The sequence below is a fragment of the Herpailurus yagouaroundi genome, unplaced genomic scaffold, assembly GCF_014898765.1.
Source record: "Herpailurus yagouaroundi ecotype Mexico unplaced genomic scaffold, PumYag 166, whole genome shotgun sequence".
NCBI classification, from domain to species: domain Eukaryota; kingdom Metazoa; phylum Chordata; class Mammalia; order Carnivora; family Felidae; genus Herpailurus; species Herpailurus yagouaroundi.
Genome location: NW_024412407.1, coordinates 5135423 through 5143831, shown reverse-complemented (window position 1 = coordinate 5143831; position 8409 = coordinate 5135423). Strand labels below are relative to the sequence as shown.

The following is an 8409-nucleotide window of genomic DNA, read 5'->3' as shown; positions in this document are numbered from 1 at the left end:
TTATTACTGTACTCTCTTGATAATGACCAGAAATGGAAGTCTTACCCACAGTATGCAGGAAATTTTGAACAATAGTTTTTTGTATGGTCATGTTAAATTTTCGTCCAGAATTTTATACCGTAAACATGGAACAATACCTCTTCCAACCATGTCTTCTCTTGTATTCTGTAAACTATAATCACAGCATTCCCAGACTGTGATCTCTTTCAATGTTGACCTCATTGCTGTCTTCCACATACCACCAACAGGGAATATATGTTAGGGATCCATGGGTGCAGCAAGAGGAATGATGCCATTTGTGCGTATTTCATATGGCATGACTTAAGATTGACATGGGGAGGGCATTTTATCACGACATCATTCAGAAGCAAAAGAAGACATCAGTTGGGAAGGGCCTGTTGGTACTTTGAAGTGACAGTCTCAAAAGCACCTCGAAATGATATTGGAGGAGAAGGGTGGGGCTACTTTCAGATGACTGCCTGATTTATGTCCTAGGGTCCTTGGAGGGAATGGAGTTCCTTCCCTGGGTGCCAGTGTTGGGGGGGGGGGGTAGGCAGTGGGACTGGTGGTATATGGTGATGTACAGGAGAAAAGTAGCCTGCTGCCACTCTACCATCCTCTGGTGGACCATAGGTAGTTCCACAGTCAGACACTGAGAGGCAAGGATCAACACAGGGACCCACACACATGACTCAAGTCCAAGAGCTGGTGAAGTTCTGTTTGTAGTCCAGAGGCCTGAACTTGTCTTCTATGCGACCACAAATAGGCTTGTCAGTGCCAACCTGGAGACTCAATCTCACTTGATTCCCCAAAAGGAATACTGTACTGGCCAGTAAGAGTAGTTGGCTCATCAAGATGCTCTCTTAAAATTGAGACCTGGTCTCAGGGCCTTGGGGTAACCCTATAGACATGAGTTCCAGAGTTCCTCAGGCAACCTGGGATTGGGGAATTCCATGAAGGAGAGAAACTGGGACAAGAGCTCATTCAGGGCCTGGCTTGGGCTCAGCTTTGATAGCACTGCTGGCCCTGGCTGGTTCCAGGCACATAAGGGATACCTAGAAAATTTTCAGGAAGGCCCTCCAAAGTATGAGGCCCTCTGAGGCACACAACCCAAAGCAGGAGCCTTGGAATAGGCTGTCATTAAAGGAAGTGATTGCTATGTGACTTAGGGGGATAAGTTGTAAAGAGAGTTTCCATCTAGCTCTCCTTGTCACTGTGATTTCTCACTCTGAAAGAGAAAAAGAAGAAAAGAAGCCAGCTCTCATACTGTGAGGACATTCAAGCAGCCTTAAGGAGGACCCCACATGCAGAGGAACTCAGGCCTCCAAGCTAACAGCTAGCACCTAATTGTCAGCTTTATGAGTGAGCCACCTTGGAATTCCTCCAGCGCCAGTCAAGTCTTTGGATGACTGCAACTCCTGCTGACATTTGACTGCAACCTTATGAGAGACTCTGAGCCAGAAAGGGAATGAATAACCTATGTTCGTCAATACCATGCAGACCAAATCCTTAGCAACTTGTTCTTCTAGGCAGAGAGTTCAGCATTAGCCTGACAAAAGTTTTCTTGTGCCTTAACTATGGCATGAAATATAGAGCTGCTGCACTAGTACAAAGGTAAAAACCTCTGCAGCAACCTGTGTGGGTTGATGACCAGGAACCAGATAGGCCCTGTTCCCAAGCACTTTACCCAAGAAATGCAGCAGAAATTAGGGTCGGGTAGGGAGAGAAACCCCAAGGAAGTCTAATAGTACATTTTCACCCACTCTGATGGAATGAGGTTCAGGATAAATATTGGGTTGTACTATAGAAAGTAAAATTGTATTTATTGCATACCTGAGTTGGGTACTGAGAATCATACCCTGCACATTTGTATTCTTTACAAAAAAGATAACTGTTTTATCCTTCTAGAAAGTTATTTCCTAAATCCTGAATTCTGATCTCATCTCTGCTGATCCAATGCTTAATCTAAATTTCTTGCCTTATTTTGCCAGAACCTTTTCTGTCCGGGGATCTGTTTCCTCATCTACAAAATGAGAGGCAGGGGGTGCTTAGGTGGCTCAGTTGGTTAAGTATCATTGACTCTTGATTTTGATGCAGGTCATGACCTCAGGGTTGGTGAGTTTGTGCCCCAAAGAGGGGAGGGTGCTCTGCACTGACAGCAAGGAACCTGCTTGGGATTCTCTCTCCGTCTCTCTCTGCTCCTCCACAGGCATGCTCCCCCAACCTCTTCTAAATAAATAAATAAATAAATAAATAAATAAATAAATAAGCCTTAAAAAATACACTAAAAAAAAATAAAATGAGAGGCAGGGGTGAATCTATATTCTGTGCAGCCTAAAACATGCAATTCTGGGGCTGTATTTAAGAAACAGAATACAAAATTATATAATAAGTCAATATTTATTTAGAATAAGAAAAAAATCATTGCCTATTTTAAAATGCTGACAAAACAACATCACACAATCCAGGAAAAAAAAAAAAGAACATTTTAAACTACCTGGCAACCACTATAAGCTCTCTTTTTCTACATTTTTGGCTTCATACTTTTGCCTCTTCATATGTCAATTTTGTACTATTTTTATAGAGATATTAGATAAACTAGTAAAAAACGAGTTTAAAAAGTTGATAGTGTTGAAACTTTTTTTTTTTCTAACCAGCTTCACAACCCTTTACTATAAGTTCTTGCACAAGTGGTGCTTCTGGCCCGGGACACGCCCTTGGGGAGCTCCAGCCCTTTGATCTCTCTTGGTTTAGCTTCTCCCAGTTGCCTGGGCAGCTTTGCCAGATCGCCGCCCTAGTTCCCTCTCCCATCCACCCTACTCCACAGGCCGAAGTGATTGTGAAGTTGTCGCCCACTTCCCCCAAGCAGGCAAGGTGATCCTGGAAGCCCTTCAGTCCCGCCCGCGGCCCCAGGACCACCACCTGGGCTAGAGGGTGTCGGTGCTTCCGATGCAGGACGGGGGCTGCTATATTTTCCTCGCATTCCTGGACAATTCGCTGAGCCTACAAGAGTGCTCTAAAGCCTAAGCTCGGCAAGGTTAAAGGTAGACTGGCTCCTGTGAGACCGCTTTTTTACGTGTTATCTGAATTTTTTTCCCGTTTTAACATTCCATGAGAAGCTTAAAACCAGAATCCCGGGACTTTGCCGCGCTATACCATCTAGCGTTGTGGGGGCTCCGTGACTAGTCAGGTTACCTTGGGTGCGGCCTGCCCCTCTTCACTTCCTCCACTAGGGGCGGCTTTAGACCGCGGTCTTTCTCAACTATGGGGAAGAGGCGGAGACCTTTTCCTACGACATCGGTTGGCGGCCAGAGTCTTGATTGACAAGGGCACTAGCGAATGGCTCTGAGGTAAGCAGCCGTTGTTTACGCACGTACAGCCAATGGGAAGGTAGAGGTGCGGCCAGCGGCCAATGAGGACTGGCTTTAAGCGGAATGCAGGGGCGGAGCTTCCTTCGACTGGCAAACGCTGAGTGAAGAGTCTGGAGCGGACCCTGGGAGTGTCAGAAGCACATCCGGTGTTAGAAGAGCTGTGTGGGCTTCTAAGAGGCCGGTAAGAACAAACGTCTAAAACTGGGACTGCGCAAGCCGGGAGTGAGAAATGGAAAGGGGATTAGCAGTTATCGACTGAGCAGGAGTGGGAATAGTCTCGGTTTTCGGACAGACTGCACCTTTGGGGAACGGGGCCCTGCTCCGCGACGGAACTCTGGAAAGCTGGGCGGGGAGGGGAGAAGATGGGGAACTAGTACTGCGCATGCGCAACCGTACCGGAGCGGGGGAGGGGCGGGGGCGAGTCCGGCAGGTTTTGGGGGCCCTCGAGGCTCCGGTTCTGCCTGCGAGTGCTAGCGAAGGGTCCTTGTTAGTCCCTTTTCCTTCCTTCCTCCCTCCCACTCTGCGGTTTTTCTCTTTTTCCCCCCCGCCAAGAGTAGGCGCAGGGGCCCCTTTGGCCCAGCCTCCACTACTTGAATTCAGGTCACGTCCCCCGCCCCTTTCTTCCGAGGCTAATGAAAGCGAAACTTCATGGGTTTGTGGTCACCCTTGCTCCACCCGACTGATCGCTGCTCTGCTGCTGGCCCTCTGGGTGAGCGGCGAAGGCCAGGACTCGAGGAAGGGCCTGGTCAGGCAGCCTGCCCTGTCACGCCAGTCGTGATGTCACACTCCTCTGTGACACGCGAGGCTCCTTAGTTACTTGGAAGCCGAAGGCAGAGGCAGGAGGTGGGAAGACCCTTCCTGGCTTCCCAGCCCCACAGAACAGCCCCATTCTAGAAGGTCTGATTGATTACCTTTGGACAGGTGAGGTGGCCTTGGCTTTGCTTGGTCCTGAGCCTTGTGGGCGTCTTTCTCAAAGTCCGGTTTAGGAAAGGCGTCGTTGGGCGGTTGTTTTTTTTTTTCTTGGACCTATTTGCTGGATCTGTGGTAGTAAGTAGGCTTTGGTAATTTTGTATATTTAAGTGTGAAATTGTTACCGAGTGCCAGCCCAGAAATGCATTGCCTACCCCATCCGCCTTTCTTTGACCAAACAATAACAAAAACCGCTCTGAACTTGACTGTTTTAGCAATAGTTAACTTGTGAATGTGTAACCCTGTGGAAGAGCTGACTGTGCCTGAAACAAAGATTTTAAGGTTAAAAGTTAATTGCGAATAGGCTTTTCTAGTTATTTATTGGTACTCAGTTTTAGTTTATCTTTGGGGTAAGAATTCAGTTGAAGGAAGATTATTCAAGTTGCATAACTAAATTCTAATGGTTTCTACAAATACACCTATTTCTGTAATTATTAGGTTTACTCTCTTTGGCAGTTTATCTTTGTCTAATGTTTTTTTTTGTTCTGACTTCAAGAATATGCTGGTGCTTAGATTCTCTGCCATTTTCCTCCCAGTAGAGATAGAATGGTTGAATCCTTGAGAAACACCTGTAATTTGAATTCCGTTTCCTTCTTCCATTATTTAACTGTGGAAACATGGCTTAGTGAACCCCCTTTCTTCTTGTCTCTCCGTTCCCTGCTATTGATGTGACTGAAGTCTTACTGTCCTAAGAACAGGGAAGGTAAAATTAATCCAAATATTTAGTCAGCATTTCTGTTTTTTTTCCCCTCGTTATGCATATAGCTCATGTTTATTGCAAAGTGCTGAAAAATCTAGAGGAGTGTGACAGGAATCAGCGTGTGTTAATATTTTTAAGATTTCTCTTTGCCAATGGCTGGAACTGCCTTAACGAAAACCTGCTTTTCTGCTGTAGATAGAGTGTAATAGTAGAGAGAGCACCAGACATTAGAGGTCAGAAGGCCCCTAATCTGGTTTGGGTTCTATTACTTAACTTTGCGGTGTTGGTCAATACTAATGTCCGTTTGTCCCTTTCGTACTTTACAATGATTTCACACAGATTTTCTTTTCTTCTTTTTTTTTTTTTGGCGGTATAGTTGACACCGCCTTACACCACTTTTCTGGTGTACCCGCATAGTGATTCAACAAGTCTATACATAATGCTGTGCTCCTTATGCTGTGCTCCCTGCAAGTGTAGCTACCATCTCACCATACAAACACTATTACAGTCTCACCGACTTTGTTCCCCTGTGCTGTACTTTTTATTTACGTCACACGGATTTTCTTACCAGCATTCAGTTAGCTTGGTAGAGCAGGGATAATCATCCTTATCTTACAGATAAGGAAGCCTAGATGATCTTAGGTAAAATGATTTCCCCAAAATTATGAGGTAGAAAATGGCAGGATTTCTGACACCAAAGCCAGTGCTCGTGTCATTATTATGCTGCCTTTTGGAACTTTCTTTTTAAAGGGAGACTAATCATTTTTGGTGTGAACATCAAAGGAGATAACGTATATAAAAGCACTTTAAAAGTTGTGACATTTTATATAAACATAGTTAGTGATATTATAAAAGATACGACTACTGGCCTGAAGTTTCACTTTATTTCATAAACTACCCGTGGGTATTAGTCTCCTCTGGGAAAGTACTGATTATTCTCTTGATGTTCTATCTGCTAAATTTTCCTTTGCTATTTTGGCTTGGCCATAGAATCTGTTAGAAGTGTCTTCCACTTCACCCTGTTTTGTTCCCCCAGAGGTGTTTTTTTTGTTTTTTTGTTTTTTTTTTAATGGAGATGTAATTGTTTTCTTTAAGAAAATTTTTTTGATGTTTATTTACTTTTGAGAGAGAGAGAGAGAGAGACCAAGTGTAAGCCGGGGAGGGGCAGAGAGAGAGGGAGACACAGATTCCAAAGCAGGCTCCAGGCTCCGAGCTGTCAGCAGATTCCGACATGGGGCTCGAACACACGAGTTGTGAGATCATGACCTGAGCTGAAGTCGGAAGCTTAACCGACTGAGCCGCACAGGCGCTCCAGTTCCCCGCCCCCCCGAGTTTCTAACCAAATTTCACAGAGTAGCTTTTTTAACAAACCCGTTTTTGTTTTCCAAAGACTGTAGACATTGGCTTTTAGGGCCATCACGTTACCCCTCATGGTAGGTTCCCTTTTGAGCCAGTTGGGGAATGTTAGCTCTTGATTAGATTCAGCACTCTTGATTAGATAATGGGGGTCTACATTTGCTCTGGGGACTCCTGGTTGTGCTTAATCACACAAGCTTTGTTAGAATCAGATGCAAGAGAGCTGAATTAGATGCAAGCTCTGGTCTCAGGGTGCTTACAGCCAAATATGTGAGAGAGGTTCCGGCACAATTAACTAGAGTCCAAAACACTTAAAAAGAGCTTCAAGGATACGAATTGAATGGGTGTGCTGTTTTTCCTAATCTATGCCTGCTCTCATTTGGGCTAAATATGTTGTTATTGGAGAAGGCTTGTTTACTGGTTTACACTGGGAGATGACGTTGTATTTAGGACATTGGTGCCTCCTTATGATTCAGTCTGTCAGACGTGGTTATGGAGAAAGGGATTCAGTAATGTCAAAGTTCGATGCAAAAAATAATTTGTTGAAGGCAGGAGGCATTCCATGTCTAGTTAACTGGCTTGGTTCTGAGGCAGCACCCTAGTGAGACAGGATGATTCAGTGTTAGCTAGCTAATCTAGCTAGTCAGGAATCTTGGTCCAAGTTAAGGGAAGGTCTGGGACATCTAGGGTTCAAATCTAGGACCATCAGAGCCCAGCCATGTCGAAACAGTTCTTCGGATTTCCTGAAACCAAACAGACCTACCTCTTAGGGATGCCAAGGAAAGCATCAAGATAATGACCATTTACTTCATCAAGTTCTCAACCACTTCGGATTATCACTTAGTGGTTATTAGGCTGTCTCAAAACACCTTGTGGCCCTGTGGGGCAGGAGGTACCGTGTAAATATGCCCGAGGAGAGGCATGCCATTTAAACAAAAGTAATGTTATCCAATAATAAAATTTATCAAATTCCTTTAAATTCCAGTTTATAATTTTCTTAGATTTCTCCCCATCTTCCCCATTTAATTTTACTCTTTTGAGTAAAATCATTAAGTCTTCAAGGTATAGTTAGCTGTGAGTTAATGGTTGAATAATATTTTTAAAAGGCATGTGTAAATTAGATTTACAATTAATGTTTTCTTTTATTTATTTTTTTAAAGTTTACATCCAAGTTAGTTAGCATATAGTGCAATAATTATTTCAGGAGTAGAATCCAGTGATTCATTCCTACTTATAACACCCAGTGCTCATCCCAACAGCTGTCTTCCTTAATGCCCCTTGCCCATTTAGCCCATTCCCCCATACACACAGTCCCTCCATCTACCCTCAGATTGTTCTCTATATTTTTAAAGAGTTTCTCGTGTTTTGCCCCCCTACAGTTAATGTTTTCTAAAACTAGGGGAAATTAATGCACTGAGGACATGAGAGTAATGAGTATTTACACTAATAAAACAATGGTTAACTTATGGAGCCAGTCTTATTCATGAAGCACTATTCTAAGCACTTTATTTGTATTATCTCATATAATCCTCAACCCTATGAAGTGGAGAATATTATATATTACTATATACAAATTAGGAAACTAAAGCACAGTGAGGTTCAAGTGCCAGAAACTTGCCTCATGTCACACAGCTAAGGAAATATCAACTAGGGTTCAAATGCGTATAGCCATGCTTTTAACCACTATTCTAGGTACATAGTTATGCAGAGACTGAAAGCTATTCAATAGGAAGAACTGAAAAAAAGGCAATTCTGCCCCCTCCCTGCCCTGCCTTTTTTTATTATTATTATTATTAAAAAAAATTTTTTTTAATGTTTATTTTTGAGAGAGAGAGACAGAGTGCGAACAGGGGAGGGGCAGAGAGAGAGGGAGACAGAATCTGAAGCAGGCTCCAGGCCCTGAGCTGTCAGCACAGAGCCAATGCAGGGCTCAAACTCATAGACTTCTCGAGATTATGACCTGAGCCAAAGTTGGACGCTTAACCCACTGAGCCACCCAGGCCCTGCCCCCCC

General features: G+C 44.0%; 1 protein-coding gene across 2 annotated transcripts in view; it reads left to right on the top strand.

The window, feature by feature from the left end:
* The first annotated feature begins 3422 nt into the window (after positions 1 to 3422).
* Positions 3423 to 8409, top strand: part of TMBIM6 (transmembrane BAX inhibitor motif containing 6) — a 20593-nt gene continuing 15606 nt past the window's right edge. The window contains exon 1 of one of the 2 annotated variants that reach the window (XM_040488211.1): positions 3423 to 3552. The gene's annotated coding sequence lies outside the window, so the exon portion shown is untranslated. Of the gene's footprint in view, positions 3553 to 4170; positions 4293 to 8409 lie in introns of those variants that run through there. The other variant, XM_040488212.1, reaches the window with a different exon arrangement.